This window comes from Panthera tigris, chromosome C2 (genome assembly GCF_018350195.1).
Source record: "Panthera tigris isolate Pti1 chromosome C2, P.tigris_Pti1_mat1.1, whole genome shotgun sequence".
NCBI classification, from domain to species: Eukaryota; Metazoa; Chordata; class Mammalia; order Carnivora; family Felidae; genus Panthera; species Panthera tigris.
This window is the reverse complement of record NC_056668.1, coordinates 100,317,433-100,326,748: the sequence shown is the minus strand read 5'-3', so window position 1 is coordinate 100,326,748 and position 9,316 is coordinate 100,317,433. Positions and strand designations below refer to the sequence as shown.

At 34.3% G+C, this 9,316-nt stretch overlaps 1 non-coding gene across 1 annotated transcript; it reads left to right on the top strand.

The window, feature by feature from the left end:
* The first annotated feature begins 2,110 nt into the window (after positions 1-2,110).
* LOC122230913 lies at positions 2,111-2,324 on the top strand. Its single transcript, XR_006207967.1, has one exon. It is a non-coding gene; the product is annotated as a small nucleolar RNA U3 (small nucleolar RNA).
* The last annotated feature ends 6,992 nt before the right edge of the window (positions 2,325-9,316 follow it).

The following is a 9,316-nucleotide window of genomic DNA, read 5'->3' as shown; positions in this document are numbered from 1 at the left end:
CACAAGCTGAGGAGGGGCAGAAAGTGAGGAGAACAGAGGATCTGAAGTGGCCTCTGAGCTGACAACACAGATCCCAATGTGGGACTGGAACTCACAAACCATGAGATTATGACCTGAGCCAAAGTTGGATGCTCAACCCAATGATCCACCCAGGCACCCCTAATTGTAGGACTTTTGATTACCTGAAAGTACCACCATAATTATGAAGACTCCTGAAGTGTTTATTTGGAGTCAAGAGAGATTTGTCATTCACTAGGTCAATTGTGAAGGAGCTGTGAAAGCAAAAATACAGTTGCTTATGATTTCCATTTTTCAGTTCTGCTTCAGTGCTCCTGGTTATGCTCAAATAACCTTTGTACAATTCCTTTGTTGGTTCAAGAACAAACAGAAGTGAAACCATTTGTGCATCCTTTTCACATCATTCCCTCTCTGACATTTTCTGGTCTAGCCAAGTTCAGTAATTTTTTTCATTTTTTAAAAAAGTTTTTAAGTTTATGTTTATTTATTTTGAGAGAGAGAGAGCACAAGCAGGGGAGGAGCCAAGAGAGAGGGAGAGGGAGAGAATCCCAAGCAGGTTCCATGCTGCCAGCACAGAGCCCAGCACAGGGCTGGAACCCACAAACTGTTAGATCATGACCTGAGCCAAAATCAGGAATCCGATGCTTAAACAACTGAGCCACCCAGGAGCCCCTCAGTAATTATTTTTTTTAAATAATAACACTAGTATTATTATTTATGTTCTGTTAGGTTTGGTTTTAAAGTCAACTCTCAATATCCTAGGTTCTCAATTGTTATTTGCATGTTTTAACAGATAATTTATTTTAAAATATAACATATTAATAAGACTCTAGTAATATTTTCATATATTAATGACTTTCATCAACATTTTAGCATAAATTGTTCTGACTCAAAGTTTTAACTGACCCCATCTTTGAATAGTGCTTAATATTACTTACTTGAAATTACGCTGGAGATTTACTAGAAAACTAACATAAATAAATACTATTCTAGACTAATCATTATAAACTCCACCAGGTACATTTAACATAGTGAAGCCCAAATGAATGCATGGCCACTTAATCAAGAACTGGAGAAGGTGCAATGTATATTCAATATGGAAAAATTCATTCTGATACCATCATTAAGCTTATGTATACCAAGGCATTCCTTTCATTTCTTCTACTATCTTCCTTTTGCTTCCTGTACAAGAATTTATCCCAATTCCAGCTCCAGCTAATTTGATTGGAATGAGCATCCGATGATCTTCCAGCTGTTCTGAAAATTTGAAATGGGCCTTGCTACTCTGTCTTAGGGGATGGAACTGCCAGGCAATTCTGCTCAATACTGCTGAATAATAGCCACCTAAAAGAAACCTGTCTGGTGGCAAAGCCATCTATCGCACCTCCTCAAGATTTACTCAGTCTCTTCCTTTTATCTGTAAAGCACTACTTAAAATATTTGTGATGTGTTACTTTTTGATTACTTAGTCACTACTTAGGATCTCTTTCTCTCTCTGAATATGACATTATTATATTTTCTACAATCCTTTTGTTTTCCTTATTGCCACCAGCAATCTCCCCTTCTTTAAGTTTGTTTCTTCATTCATTATTATTGTGTCTTCTGGTCATGCCACTGAAAAGTAAATTCTAACATTTCTTGAAATAAACCTCAACTCTATCCACATATTGCTCTTTAGAGGCAGCAAAACATTCATTCTTTATTTATGGTTTCATTCTTTAAGTTCATTTGTATATGAAATTTAGACTATTGACTATTGCATCCTTTTGAAAAAAAACTGTAGAGTTCAAGCTGTTTTCGTTACTTTTAGAACTAGTCCCACTTACTTATAGCACTCTGGGTCTAAAATAGACTTCAGAAATGATTTTGTTTCTTTTTCATGTAGTTCTATAACATGACTGTCAACTATAAAATCATTCTTATTGAAAGTCAGTTGAACTTTGAAATTGGTAACCATCTACTTAAAAAGTTATACTTTTATAAAATGCAAGCTACTTTGTTTTTGGTGAAAAATATTTTAAAATTGTGACTTAATTTGAAGTAACAGTTTTCAATTTCATTTCCCTAAGTTACTTAGAAGTATTATATCTGTAAGACTATACTTTCAGAGATCATATCCATAGTCTGTTACTAGAGAAGCTTTTCTGAACATTTAGAGTACCCGAAACCACAAGGAAGAGGTACAATGTTCTCTCCTGAGCGTGAAGCTGACTTTGGGTGTTGTTTCCATGACAGCCAATTACCACTGATGATCATTCGTCTTCTCCTTTGGGGGAGTAAGAGGGAGAGGACCAGGTCTGAGTGATGAAAAAAGAAAAACAAAACAAAACAAAAAAAGAAATATTATATACCTGTATCTATTTCTAAAAAAATTCAAAATCATACCTATTATCTTTCTATATGTTCTGTTCTTACCTACTTCTTTTTTGTACAAGATCCTAAGAACAAATCAATCACAGGAAGGATGACACAAGAATTTCCTCACTAATCAAATTTGATATGTTAATCTATGTCTTGAACTGATAAACACTAAGGCATTCTTAGTTATTTTGAAAAAAAAAATCTTAGTTAATATTACCTTAACATTATTTAAATCAAATTTAATTTTCATGTTTATTTTTATTGTATATACTTTTATGACTTTACAAACGTAGAAATCATTATAGGGGTAAAGGAGTTTATTCATGAATGAGGAAATAGTAATAGTCCATGATGTTGTCCACTAAAATTCTAAGTTATATGTGTGTGTGCTGTGTGTATGTGTGTGTATGTGTATACACACACATGTACAAAGATCTGAAAACAAAGTTGTAAAAAAAAATGCACTAGATGGTATAAAGTTGGTTAAATTAGGGGCTGGAAATTGAGATGGTGGGGTACAGGAAGGCAATGAATAGTTTTGTTTTATACATCTTTGTTATGCTTTAGTTCACTTCCTAGAATATGCATGTTTTACAGTATTATGCTGAAAAACAATTTTTATGATACAAAGGTATTATTAAAAATTCATGAATAATTGCATATTCAGACTTTTGGATATTTTAATAAAACAGTTGTTATTTTAATTCTAATGGTATGAACTGTTATATAAAAACTTCATTTTAGCCCACTTTTAATAGCCTGGTTTTATTTTTAATTCTTAATATGCAAATTAAACTGATAAGACAATTAATGAGCCATAGAACTCAATTTAATGTTTTCATATTTAGAATTATAATAAAATTATAATTTTCCTTATTTATTTACACCGACCGATGCATTAAATTCTCAACATCTGCCAGTAAACATATGCTTTGCAATCACACTAGCTAATTGTTTTTGTGAGGGTACTCAGGAACAAATAATTTCCACTAAAGGAGAAAAAGGTGCTCAAATATTCAAATCAATCCCAGTGAAATGAATCATAAAACTCTCTACTCATGCTAAATTTACCATTAAATCCTAAATTAGAGTGTATAGCTGTTATTTTTGACATCTCTCTAACATTTTTCAAGCTAATTTCCTTTATTTTATTATAAGAATTGTTTGAATCTGCTGCATGGATTTTAATAGTGTTTCCAGAATATAATTGAAGGCAAGAAATGTGACAGGTTAAATCACCCTGAATAACATCTAGTAAAGACAGGTACTTGAGTAATTAAACATAACTTACCACTGACTTTCACAGATACATTTATTTAAAAAGAAGGCATAACAATGTAAAGACATATTGGACATTTACCATATTTAGAAATGTTTGTCTAAAATTTTATTTTTTCCCATCATACTATAGCATAAACTATGAAAAAAAGGAAAGACAGATTTGCTTAGCTCTGAAGATAAAAATTGAAGGACCACTACTGGTCCTTAAAAAATGCCTATGTCTGCAAATTAAAACACAAAAGATATTACGTATTCATTCCTTGAATGGAGAATTTCAACATAAATTTAATTCTCATAGACCATACAGGAAAAAGGGTAAAATTTTGCACATTTTCACTCTTTGACAAAATTGTTACCATAGAACTTTAGTGAGCATAGAACTTCTCCAGATGACCAGTGAACAAGACGAGACCCTGTTTCCTTTTTTAGTAGAGACAATAGTGTAGGTTATAGCTATTTCTAAATTTCAGCAAGTCATATGGGTTATTGACATAGGGAAACCTTAATTTGACTGTGTTTAGGATTGTGTATTGCTTGTCCATTTTACCATGTGCTACTTTTCTGTTGGTTCCTCTGTTATACTGCAGAATAAAGCTGTTTCTTGCAGATGAAATTACCAGTGTGACCTTGTCTCGTCCCATTGCACAACAGTTGACGTAAAAACAAACTGCTTTTGAGAGAAACAAAGAACACTGGAGAAATTAAATGATAATATTTTAGCTAGTAATATCAATGTTAAAGTCATCATCTTCATTGTTTACTGAAAATTGTAAGTGATTTCTGTTTCAAAAGGTGTAAAAATCAAATTTTACATGCATAAACCCAAACCATAATTCCTTTAGCAACATACTTAACCATGGAATAAATTTATGGACTTATTACAGCATTCTATTCAAATAATGAGCATCTGTTTATCTGAGTCAAATGAGGAAGGATTAAATAATATTTTCTTTCAGTGCTTAAGCTTTGTGTTCCAGAATAGTAGGATAAATAGTACATAGCTAAAATGACCACTGGTCAGGTTCATATGAGAACAAAATCCTTCAGCAATACAAATGACTGCCGATTAATTTTCTGTACTCCAAAATGTGATTAGAAGTAAATTGCTATATATAGAAACCTGGTTTTTCAATCAGTAGTATGTATTGAAAAATTTGTGATGCATTACCATAGAAAATAATTTGATTCAATGACATAATTTAATCGCTGCCTTTATCTAAGGGTCAGACAGGCGATTCGGGACAACTATGATTTCAAATCAGCTCTGCTACCCAATACAGGATATTTCAGACTATTGTTTATTTCCTTGAGCCTGTTTTCCAATTTCTGAGATATTAGCATTTAGACTAGATGATCCGTAAGGTCTTCATCTCCGCTCCTTAATTCTTTAATATTGTCCAAACTAAAACTCTGGTTTCTGGCCTCTTGGGAGATTGCAGTGAACATGTACTAGGGTGATTTGCCAATGTGTCAGATTCTTGTGTAATCCCTCCCTTTGAGTGCATATGGAATCTATGACCTATTTTTAGCCAATAGAAAATGGCAAAGATGATAGGATATCACTTCTAGGATTACATTACATTGTATAAGACTTCACCTTAGCCTACTGGAGTGTGAGGTTTTCCTGTTGGCCTTGAAGAAGCAAAAAGTTAGATTGTGAAATTGTTATGGAGAGGGCCATGTGCAGAAATGCTAGGTGGTGTCTACGACCTGAGGACAGCCCTTATCCAACAGTCAGTAAAAAACTGGGTCCTCAGTCACATAATGGCAAGGAAATGCATTCTGCCAACAACCTCAATGAGTTTAGAAGAGAATTCTTCACTAATCAGCTTTTAGATGAGAAATGTAGCCCTATTGACATCTTAATTACAGCCTTGTAGAGGCCCTGACCAGAGGATCCTGCCAACCCATGCCCAGACCTCTGACTCACAAAACTAAGATAATGTATGTTGCTGTGTTACCAGCAGTTGAAAATGAATACAGGAAACCAGTTTCAGATTTTGTGTCTCCTTGGAAATTTTGCTGATTGGAAAAACGACAACAACAATAATAACAACAACAACAAAAACGCATAGAAATAAGTAAACAAAACTCACCTGAATGTGAGGAAGTTATTTTTTTGGCTTATTTCAAAGTGGTATTTTTGTACTTTCTCCCTCTCTCTCTCTTCTCTCTTTCACTACAGGAGCAATTAATAAAGAGGAATGGGGAATGTAACTCTCCTGACAGGTATTAACTAAAGCTTTCTAGTGTTATAGGCATAATCTGTGATATAGGATTATTATTCACTTTTTGCTTGGTTTTGTAAAATTAAGAATGATAGAAATGCATTACTTTCTTTCCTCAGCCATCTACTCCCCAACCCTTCTAAGTATTGGAGTCCTGACACCTGAAATTGTAACTCTATCACTTTCAAATAATTCCTTCCAAGTGGTCAAAAACACTTATTGAGAAAATCCCCAGTAAGTTATTATCTGCAGAGGTCAATCTCATTTAGTAACAAGCATGTTCAAAATTCAAAATTATTCACTTGTATTTTTATTTTCATTTGTGTGCAGTATCTGTAGCAAGATCCTAAGGTCAGAGATCAGAGCTAGAAGAGACTCAAGATAGCGTCACTAAAACCACGTGATTTTATAGGTGAGGAAAGGTTTTCCTGGAACGTTGAAATGACTCCTTAAGATTAGTCATAAATAATGTCACATAATTAGGACAAGAAAACAAGACTTAAAATTAACAAAATGTGTTTGAGCACTTATATAGTCACAGAAGATTTTGCAATTATTTTTGAATTTTAAATAACATAGAAAAGGGTAAAATAAAATAATCATCTATAGTATGTCCATCTAAAATTAAACACTGTTAACACCTTGACATTTTGCTACCATTTTTACAGAATAAATACTGTGTCACATTGCATACATATGAACTATCAAAAAGATGGAAGCATAAAACAGATATCACAAAATGTGCCAAATGAGAAACTGCCATCCAATGCCATTAAAAAAATTGATTTGTTGTCATATGGCTTTGAAGTGGCATTCAGCAATGTGGGTGAATGGGACCCAAACATAGGGCTATTAAAGGCCATATTTATTCTGCAATTCCCTAGGAAGTTCACTTGCAAATTTTAATGAGGCTAGCCCTCTTTAAAGAGGTGGCCTTTGAAAAAACATTGAGGTAGTAATGGAGCCATCTCCTTGGAAAGAGCACTATAAAAAGTGGGACAATCTGTTCAAAGGCTCTGAGATGAAACAATACCTCATGTATTTTAAAATCAGCAAAGAGGACATTGTGGTTGGTTGAGCACAAGTTCTTGTCGCCTGCAGTGCTTTGACAATTGAGCGTTCCATTATATGTCGGACTGTTATGCTTATACTACTCCTACTCACTTATGCATCTAAATGTAAACTATTTGATGACGTTAAGCAGATGACTGTCCAATTCAGGTTACTATATTGCTTTACATATTGTTTTGCTAACAGTTTGATTTTTGTGAGTGGTACAAGTGTAGTGTAACTGGAGAATTAGATTTAACCAGTGTTATGTTTTTACTGAGGTAAAAAAAAATGAAAGAGGGTTAAGAGAGTTCAGGGTATATGCAATAGGGTGATTATAATGACTCTATGGAGTTTAAGTACAGTGGAAAGAAATTACCTAAGTGGTGAAATAATTGAAATGGCTGGCGTATGTGAATAGGTAACAGAACCAATGGATTGGCACCCTATCATCAGGGAGTCAACATGGAAAATAGAAGGTGTTGAAGAGAATGAGATGTGTGTCACAGATGGCAGTTATTAGTGATGTTCTATTTAGGGTTATAAACAAAGGAATGAGAGTCTGGGGTATAGTGGAGGACAGATTAGAGGAAGAAGGGTGTTTCTCTGGGATAAAACCTATTGGCACTTGAAAAGGTTACAGGGAAATTGGTGTTCTCAGGAGAGAGTAGGTTTCCATAAAAACTGGATCACTCAGGAAAGAAACATTCAGATAAGAGACTATATTTGTAGAGATTTTGGTAATGATCTTTTGGCAATTTCAAAGAGGACACTGGGGATATTTTAAAAAGTGAAGAGATGTGATGGGTTTTAGGTAAGGTAACTAGATAAATTCATTAGTTTAGAATTTAAGACATGAAGACATGACTTTGGAATCTTGGACCTTTCATGTGGTGACTAGATCTATAGGGACCAAAAAGTTAATACAATTTGTGTTAGACAAGGAAGATAGTGCTAATGATATTTATAGTATTAGGAAATAAAAGTGGGAATCTGGAGCTTTCTCTTGATCCCTGGCAATTGAAACAAAAAGATTGACTTTTGGAAAGGTAGTTGTTGCAAAAAGATGGACTTTTGGAAAGGTCATTGTTGCTCTAGGATCATGAACCCTCTTTGATTAGATACAGTGTCATCAGTGTTGAATAGAAGTAGCTAGCTCTAGTGTTTGATCTAGTACCAGGGATTTGATTTTGACCCTTGTCGGAGCACTGGTAAAGTGACTTAGAGTTACACAAGGCTCTCCACTGACCACTGCTAATGGAATTTACAATGAACAGGGAAGCTTGCCATAATTCAGGAACAAAGGACCCAACTGATTCCTGAAGAATGTTACTCAAGGCATCATATAAAGCAGGATACAGATAAAATAATTTTATAAACTATGTAAAGGTTAAATTGCAAATGTATTTTTGCATCAGCTATCACAGATATTGATCAGGGGAACTAATTAATGAGGTTTTAATGCTTTAGTTTATTTACTCTGGCATATTCTTTTTGAACCAACACTCTCTTCCAGTATAGGAATAGCTATGGTTTTAGGTCTTCAATTATGCCCTGCACTGAAAATCTTCAGACTTTACATACTGAGAAAGAGCAATACTGTGTAGAATGTAAAGGCTTAACACTCAGATGAAGACTCCACTTGGCAATAGCTTTGTCACATTGGGCAAAACAATTTTGATTGGTTCTGATTTCTTTATTAGTTAAATAAAGATAGCAGTACCTTTTAGAAAGCTTTTCTTGATCCATAGTCAGTTTTGCTGCTATTCTTTATAGTCCTGTAACACAGGATTATACTTTTGTTAGAGCTAATGTAACCATACAATTTATCTTCTAAGTTTCCGACAGTCAAAGCAGGTGCTGTTTATGAATGTTGAGAATACAGTTTTTACTAGTGAAACTTAATATCTAATTACCATCATTCCTTACTTTTGAACAATGATAATACTTCTTTTACTTTTTAGAAATGAGCATTACTATGGGGTAGCCCTGTCTTGGGAACTCAGGATTCTACTCTCTTCAGAAAGCCAAAAATTTGGTACTAGAAGACTAGTAGACCATTGGATACAAAAGAGAGTTACAAGGCCTGTAATGGATGTAAATAAATAAAAGGTATATTTTAACATGAATAATTTATGACTAACTTCTTACTGTTTGAAATAATTGAGGGGCGCCTGGGTGGCTCAGTTGGTTGAGCATCTGACTTCAGCTCAGGTCATGATCTCATGGTTTGTGGGTTCGAGCCCCGCATCAGGCTCTGGGCTGACAGCTCCGAGCCTGGAGCCTGCTTCAGATTCTGTCTCCCTCTCTCTCTGCCCCTCCCTCGCTCACACTCTGTCTCTCTCCCTCTCAAAAATAAATAAACATTAAAAAATTTA